Here is a 7,830-nt window from a genome sequence, read left to right as displayed (position 1 = left end):
ACTGGGGTCTGGAGGGACCCCGAACCGCCATTCGAAAGTTACGATGGCAAACACTGGGGTCCGGAGGGACCCCGAACCGCCGGAGCAAACAACTCTCAACTTCAGATCATCATCATCATCATCATCATCAATGTCTCCTTCTCGGCAGTGTTCGCGTAAACCGGCCTAAGTGAGGACCTCGGACTCTCCCTGCCTCTCCATCCTGCGACCTCCTTCTGCTCCGTTCTCCTGCTCCTCGCAGGTGAGCGCTTTGCCGGATGGGCCTCGGGTTACGCGTAAATGGGCCTAAGTGAGGACCTCGGGCTCTCCGTTGCTCCTCGTCTTCCTTGCTCCTTCTCCATCATTCTCCTGCGCCTCGCTAGTGAAAGAGCAGCTGTTTGGCCTGCCTATTACGCGAACACCGCCCTCCAGTTGGACCTCGGGCTCTCCGTGCATCCTCGTCCTCCTTGCTCCCTCTACATCCTTGTCACGCTCCTCGTTAGAGTACGCTTAGCTTTGCAGAGGGCAGTGTTCGCGTAAACCAGCCTAAGCGAGGACCTCGGACGCCCCCTGCATCCCAGTCCTCCTACCTCCTGCTCCTCGGTTCTCCCTCTCCTCGCAGGGTAGGGCTTAGCCGGACGGGCCCCGGGTTACGCGTAAACCGGTCTAAGTGAGGACCTCGGACTCTCCCTGCCTGCTGGTCCTCCTTCCTCCTTCTGCTCCGTTCTCCTGCTCCTCGAAGGCGAGCACCTTGCTGGATGGGCCCCGGGTTACGCGTAAACCGGCCTAAGTAAGGACCGGTAGTGCTCTCTACTCCGTGGGTACACTGTGACCCCTTAGTAATGGCGATGGGGTATTTCGCAACCCCAATGCACATTCGTAAGTTACGATGACAAACACTGGGGTCTGGAAGGACCCCGAACCGCCGGAGAAAAACAACTCTCAACTTTAGATCATCATCATCATCATCATCATCGTCGTCTCCTTCTCGGCAGTGTTCGCGTAAACCGGCCTAAGTGAGGACCTCGGACTCTCTTTGCCTCCTAGTCCTGCGACCTCCTTCTGCTCCGTTCTCCTGCTCCTCGCAGGTGAGCGCTTTGCCGGATGGGCCTTGGGTTACGCGTAAATGGGCCTGAGTGAGGACCTCGGGCTCTCCGTTGCTCCTCGTCTGCCTTGCTCCTTCTCCATCGTTCTCCTGCGCCTCGCTAGTGAAAGAGCAGCTGTTTGGTCTGCCTATTACGCGAACACCGCCCTCCGTTTGGACCTCGGGCTCTCCGTGCCTCCTCGTCCTCCTTGCTCCCTCTACATCCTTGTCCCGCTTAGGTTTGCAGAGGGTGGGTTTCGCGAACACCCTCTTCGGTGAAGACCTTGGGATCTCCGTTGCTCCCCGTCTTCCTTGCCCCTTCTACATTACTCTCAAGTGCCTCGCTAGTGAAAGAGCAGCTGTTTGGCCTGCCTATTACGCGAACACCATCCTCCGTTTGGACTTCAGACACTCCTTGCCTCCTCCTCATCCTTGCTCCCTCTACATCATTCAGATGCTCCTCGCTAGCGTACGCTTAGGTCTCCGGAGGGCCGGTTTCGCGAACACCCCCCTTCGGTGAGGACCTCGGGATCTCCGTTGCTCCGCGTCCTCCTTGCTCCTTCTCCTTCGTTCTCATGCGCCTCGCTAGTGAAAGAGAAGCTGTTTGGCCTGCCTAGTACACGAACACCGCCCTCGGTTTATGCTCCTCGCGAGAGTAGGCTGAGGTCTGCGGAGGGCCTATTACGCGAACACCGCCCTCCAGTTGGACCTCGGGCTCTCCGTTGCTCCTCGTCCTCCTTGCTCCCTCTACATCCTTCTCAAGCGCCTCGCTAGTGAAAGCGCAGCTGTTTGGCCTGCCCATTACACGAACACCGCCCTCCGTTTATGCTCCTCGCGAGCGTACGCTTAGGTCTGCGGATGGCCGGTTTCGCGAACACCGCCCTCTAGTTGGACCTCGGGCTCTCCGTTGTTCCTCGTCCTCCTTGCTCCTTCTTCTTCGTTCTCATGCACTTCGCTAGTGAAAGAGAAGCTGTTTGGCCTTCCTATTACGCGAACACCGCCCTCCAGTTGGATCTCGGGCTCTCCGTTGCTCCTCGTCCTCCTCGCTCCCTCTACATCGTTCTCAAGCGCCTCGGTAGTAAAAGAGAAGCTGTTTGGCCTTCCTATTACGCGAACACCGCCCTCCAGTTGGATCTCGGGCTCTCCGTTGCTCCTCGTCCTCCTCGCTCCCTCTACATCGTTCTCAAGTGCCTCGCTAGTAAAAGAGAAGCTGTTTGGCCTGCCCATTACGCGAACACCGCCCTCCGTTTATGCTCCTCGCTAGCGTACGCTTATGTCTGCGGAGGGCCGGTTTCTTAAACACCGCCATCGGTGAGGACCTCTGGATCTCCTTTGCTCCTCGTCCTCCCTGCTCCCTCTCCTTTGTTCTCATGCGCCTCGCTAGTGAAAGAGAAGCTGTTTGGCCTGCCTATTACGCGAACACTGCCCTCCAGTTGGACCTCGGGCTCTCCATGCCTCCTCGTCCTCCTCGCTCCCTCTACATCGTTCCCCTGCGCCTCGCTAGTGAAAGAGCAGCTGTTTGGCCTGCCTATTACGCGAACACCGCCCTCCATTTGGACCTCGGGCTCTCCGTGCCTCCGTGTCCTCCTTGCTTTCTTTCCATCATTCTCAAGTGCCTCGCTAGTAAAAGTGCAGCTGTTTGGCCTGCCCATTACGCGAACACCGCCCTCCGTTTATGCTCCTCGCTAGCGTACGCTTATGTCTGCGGAGGGCCGGTTTCGCGAACACCCCCTTCGGTGAGGACCTCGGGATCTCCGTTGCTCCTCGTCCTCCTTGCTCCTTCTCCTTCGTTCTCATGCGCCTCGCTAGTGAAAGAGAAGCTGTTTGGCCTTCCTATTACGCGAAGACTGCCCTCCAGTTGGACCTCGGGCTCTCCGTTGCTCCTCGTCCTCCTTGCTCCCTCTACATCGTTCTCAAGTGCCTCGCTAGTGAAAGCGAAGCTGTTTTGCCTGCCTATTACGTGAACACCGCCCTCCAGTTGGACCTCGGGCTCTCCGTGTCTCCTCCTCCTCCTTGCTCCCTCTCATTGTTCTCAAGTGCCTCGCTAGTGAAAGAGCAGCCGTTTGGCCTACCCATTACGTGAACATGGCCCTCCATTTATGCTCCTCGCGAGCGTACGCTTAGGCCTGCGGATGGCCGGTTTCGCGAACACCGCCCTCTAGTTGGACCTCGGGCTCTCCGTTTCTCCTCGTACTCCTTACTCCCTCTACATCTTTCTCAAGCGCCTCGCTAGTGAAAGAGCAGCTCTGTGGCCTGCCTACTACGCGAACACCGCCCTCCGTTTGGACTTCAGACACTCCTTGCCTCCTCCTCATCCTTGCTCCCTCTACATCGTTCTCAAGTGCCTCGATAGCGTACGCTTAGGTCTGCGGAGGGCGGGTTACGCGAACACCACCATTTTTGAGGAACCCAGTACCTCCTACACACACACACACACACACACAGACACACACACACACACACACACACACGAGGCAGTGAGGAGGAGAAGGAGGTTGTTGCTACGCCTGCGTCGCGAAACCAGGGCTCATTGTGTGCGCGCCCGGAGTAGCTACGGGGAAACACGTGGGACAACCGACCAGTTTGGGGTCATGGTTTATTCAACGCGTATTTTCAGTGTGGTTTAACTTGGTAATCTGATCTGAAAGACTTTCCCTGAATGTGCCTTAATTTTACCTCTTTTTCCTTTCTCCTTTTCTTAGCTTACTGAAAATGTTGGCGACCAAAGGCCGGATTCAGGGACGTGTGCTGCTTGTGCTACTCGCGTTACGTGGGCAAACTGCTCGCTGTCATCATCGATACAAAGGTAAAGTGCAATCCCAGGGTTGTGTGCTGCTTGTGGTACTCGCTTTATGTAGACAAACTGCTTGCTGTCAACATCGATACAAAGATAACAAAAGAATAGCCTAGTGTAACGTAGTGTTTCATGTTTTGTTTTGTTTTTTTCTAGAATGATTCAAATGTAACCATCGTTTCCCCAACCCCGCAGGCTCTGCGACCCGTGAAGAACTGAGACTCCTTCTGGTCGGTAAAACAGGCTCGAGAAAGAGTGCGTCCGGAAACACCATCCTGGGGGATGCGTACGCTTTCAAAGAGGACGTTTCGCCCGAGTCTCTCACCGACAGCTGTCTCAGAAAAGAGGCAGAGGGCGACAAACTGGTGGGAGAGGATGTGGTGAAAATCGGCCAGCTGCGGCTGGTCACAGAGTGTTACAAAGGAGATTACTGAGATTCGTTTGTAACAAAAGGCTGATTCTTTCAATGCACGCATCCTACGGTGAGATTTATATCATGTATTCACAGCCACCAGAGGCGCTGTACAGCACCGAGTGCCTGAAACACAGACAGTTTGTTGATATTTTTTTAATGTAAACCTTCTTTTTTTTTCATGTAAACCTGTTCTTGACATATCTACTGAGATTCGTTTGTCTTGAAAGGCTGATTCAACCCTGTTGTTGACTTTTATTTTGCCTTCCAGATTGCCTCAGTTGTATCGTGAGTGTAATTTCAAATAAAATAAAATAAAACTCAGAAGCATCTGTGTGTTGTATTCTTCTTCTTCTTCTTCTTCTTCTCATTATTATTATTATTATTATTATTATTATCATTATTATTATTATTATTGTGATTATGCTTCATTTTCATGTACTGGGGTATCAATGACCCCCATGGTGCCACAGCAGCTTCTGTGCGTGGTCCCCAAGTGCTACGTTTTCTTTCCCGATCCCCTGACGAACCCATTAGAATCGCTCTGGGGCACTCTTCGACCCCAAATGATCATTCTGGTTTTTTTTAACATTTTCATTCACCGGTCTCTACTGAGGTTGGGGTACTCTGGGACCCCCGGGGTCTGGGGCTGCCCCGAAGGGAAGCATGAGGGTTAACATTTTCATTCACCGGTCTCTACTGAGGGTGGGGTACTCTGAGACCCCCGGGGTCTGGGGCTGCCCCGAAGGGGAGCATGAGGGTTAAGTGTGATTTTTATAGCAGAATTAACACCGTCACTCTCCGTCAATGGTTTGATTGGAATGTTTCCGGGTTTTTCTTTCCTTCTCGTTTTTTTTTCTCTTTTTCCCCAAGGACCCTTGTCCTTGTTTTCTTTCTTTCTTTCACTGCTTCGATCACCTGCTTCCACACTCATCCACAAACAACATCCTTTATTTCGACACATATGCACAGCAGGATCACGCACAGTCATGCGCCCAACGGCAGCACATTTACATCAGTCAGACAGCGCACACAGCCGTACAGGATACACACACTTAAGTCAAACGTACTCATATTAGTAAATATGCACACACATAGTCAGACTCAGGGAGCATCTCGCCACACATTTTTTCTCTCTCTCACTCTCTTTATTTACGAACAAGTGATGTACTCTCTCCACCTGTCTAAGCAACACACACAGCATACACCCCTAGTTATACACAGACATCTATGGGTGAACTAAGGCTACGTCCACACGTACACGGGTATTTTTGAAAACGGAGATTTTCCGTTTTCGTTTTTTTTAAAAATCCCGTCCACACGTAAACGCAGAAATGAAGGAAAACGCTGCTAGGAACATGCCAAAGCAACAGGTGGCGATATATTCCTAACCGTGTAGAAATGTTGGCCAATCAGAAGTCTAGAAGCCTGGGTGGGAAATAGTAAACAAAGATGGGGCACAGAATCAGAACCGAGTCCTATGTGTGGAGGGACAGTTAACTGTGTGTGTATATGTAAGCATGTAAACACTGCAGAGAGTACAATTAACAGTAACAGTATTGTAGAAATTCATTTCACCGAAACAAAACGTGGCGCACAGTGTGACGTCAAAAAAGGCGCACACCTTTGACGCTGCGTTTTCTCCGTTTTTCTCGTCCACACGTAAATGCAAAAACGGAGTTTTTGAAAATATCCACCCTGACAGGCGTTTTTAGAAATCTCCGTTTTCAGTGACCGAAAACGCCGTTTACGTGTGGACGAAAGGTGCAAACGCATAGAAAAATCTGCGTTTTCAAAAATACCCGGGTACGTGTGGACGTAGCCTAAGATTCGTTACATGGAATGTAAATGGAGCTGGCTCCAGAGAAAAGAGGTTAAAAATATTTAACCAACTCAGAAAACTACAGGCAGATGTTGTGCTTTTACAAGAGACCCACAGACCTCTCGAATGAACTTAAAACACCTGAGTTTCCTAATGTGTTCTCAGCTTGTTATAATTCTAGACAAAGGGGAGTAGCAATTTTAATACATAAAAATATTAATTTCACAGTACTCGATACAGTTATAGATCCAGAGGGTAGATTTCTAACTATTAAACTATCAATATTGAACAAAAAGCTATGCATTGTAAGTATATACGGTCCAAATGTTGATGATCCCTCATTCTTCCACGGTTTTTTTAGTGCACTCTCTGAACACCACCACCTTTCATTGTTTATACCTCAACCTTGGACTAAATGAAGAAATGGATAGGCTCAACACAACAGGAACTCAGCGTAATTGGCAGTCTACAAATATAATCAAACAGTATATGAGCGACTATGGCCTTTGCGATGCATGGCGCTCCCTTCACCCCACCAGTAAGGAATATTCTTTCTTCTCACATGTTCATCACTCCTACTCTCGTCTGGATTATTTTTTGGTCAGCAGCTCACTGCTGAGTGACATTTCAGACACTGAGATTCACCCTATAGCTGTCAGCGATCATGCTCCTGTATCTTTAACACTAATGCACAAGAATAATACTACACCAAGTAAAAACTGGAGATTTAACACATCACTGCTCAAAGATGAAGACTTTATTAAATATTTTAAAAAAGAGTGGACTTCATATTTAGACTTTAATGACACTCCCGGAACATCTGCTTCTGTTCTATGGCAAGCAGGGAAACCTGTGATGAGAGGTAAAATAATTTCTTTCTCATCACATAAAAAGAAAGAAGAAAACAAAAATATTCAGGAATTAGAAAAAACCATCAAATCCTTAGAAGAAGCCTACGCGTCTGACCAAGATCAAGAAATAATGAACAAAATATGCAAAACAAAACTAGAATTAAATGAAATTATTAATAAAAAAACAGAATTCCTAGTACAAAGACTTCGCTTGCAGAATTTTGAACACAGTAACAAATCCGGTCGATTTCTAGCTAACCAGTTGAAAATAAATAAAGAAAAAACAACTATATGTGCTGTTAAAGATCTATCGGGGAACACAATATATGACCCTGGAAGAATAAACAACATTTTTAGGGATTTCTATGAAACTTTATACTCACCACAAATAAACCTGTCTAAAAATGAAATTGATCAGTTTCTTGACAACGTAACTCTTCCAAAATTACTAGACAGTCAAGCAATGGCACTGGATTCGCCACTGATCCCAGGTGAACTCCAGGAAGCCCTGACAAGTATGCCCAATAATAAGGCTCCAGGTCCAGACGGCTTTCCTGCAGAATTCTACAAAGAATTCTGGACAATTTTGGCACCAGTATTCCACGGAATGTTGCAGGAAATCAAGGAAAATGGCAGACTACCACCAAATATGAATTCTGCCAACATTAGTCTCCTACTAAAACCAGACAAGGACCCTTTATTTCCCTCAAGCTATCGTCCAATTTCTCTTATAAATGTAGACCTCAAAATAATCTGCAAAGCTCTCTCAAAAAGATTAGCGAAAATAACCCCCCTTTTATTTCATCCTGACCAAACTGGTTTCATAAAAGGTGAAACCTCATCAACAAACACTCTTAGATTACTTAATTTAATAGACTACTCATGCAG

The sequence above is a fragment of the Pelmatolapia mariae genome, linkage group LG15 (genome assembly GCF_036321145.2).
Source record: "Pelmatolapia mariae isolate MD_Pm_ZW linkage group LG15, Pm_UMD_F_2, whole genome shotgun sequence".
Taxonomy (NCBI): domain Eukaryota; kingdom Metazoa; phylum Chordata; class Actinopteri; order Cichliformes; family Cichlidae; genus Pelmatolapia; species Pelmatolapia mariae.
The sequence above is the reverse complement of the archived record's forward strand: the minus strand, read 5'-3'. Positions refer to the sequence as shown.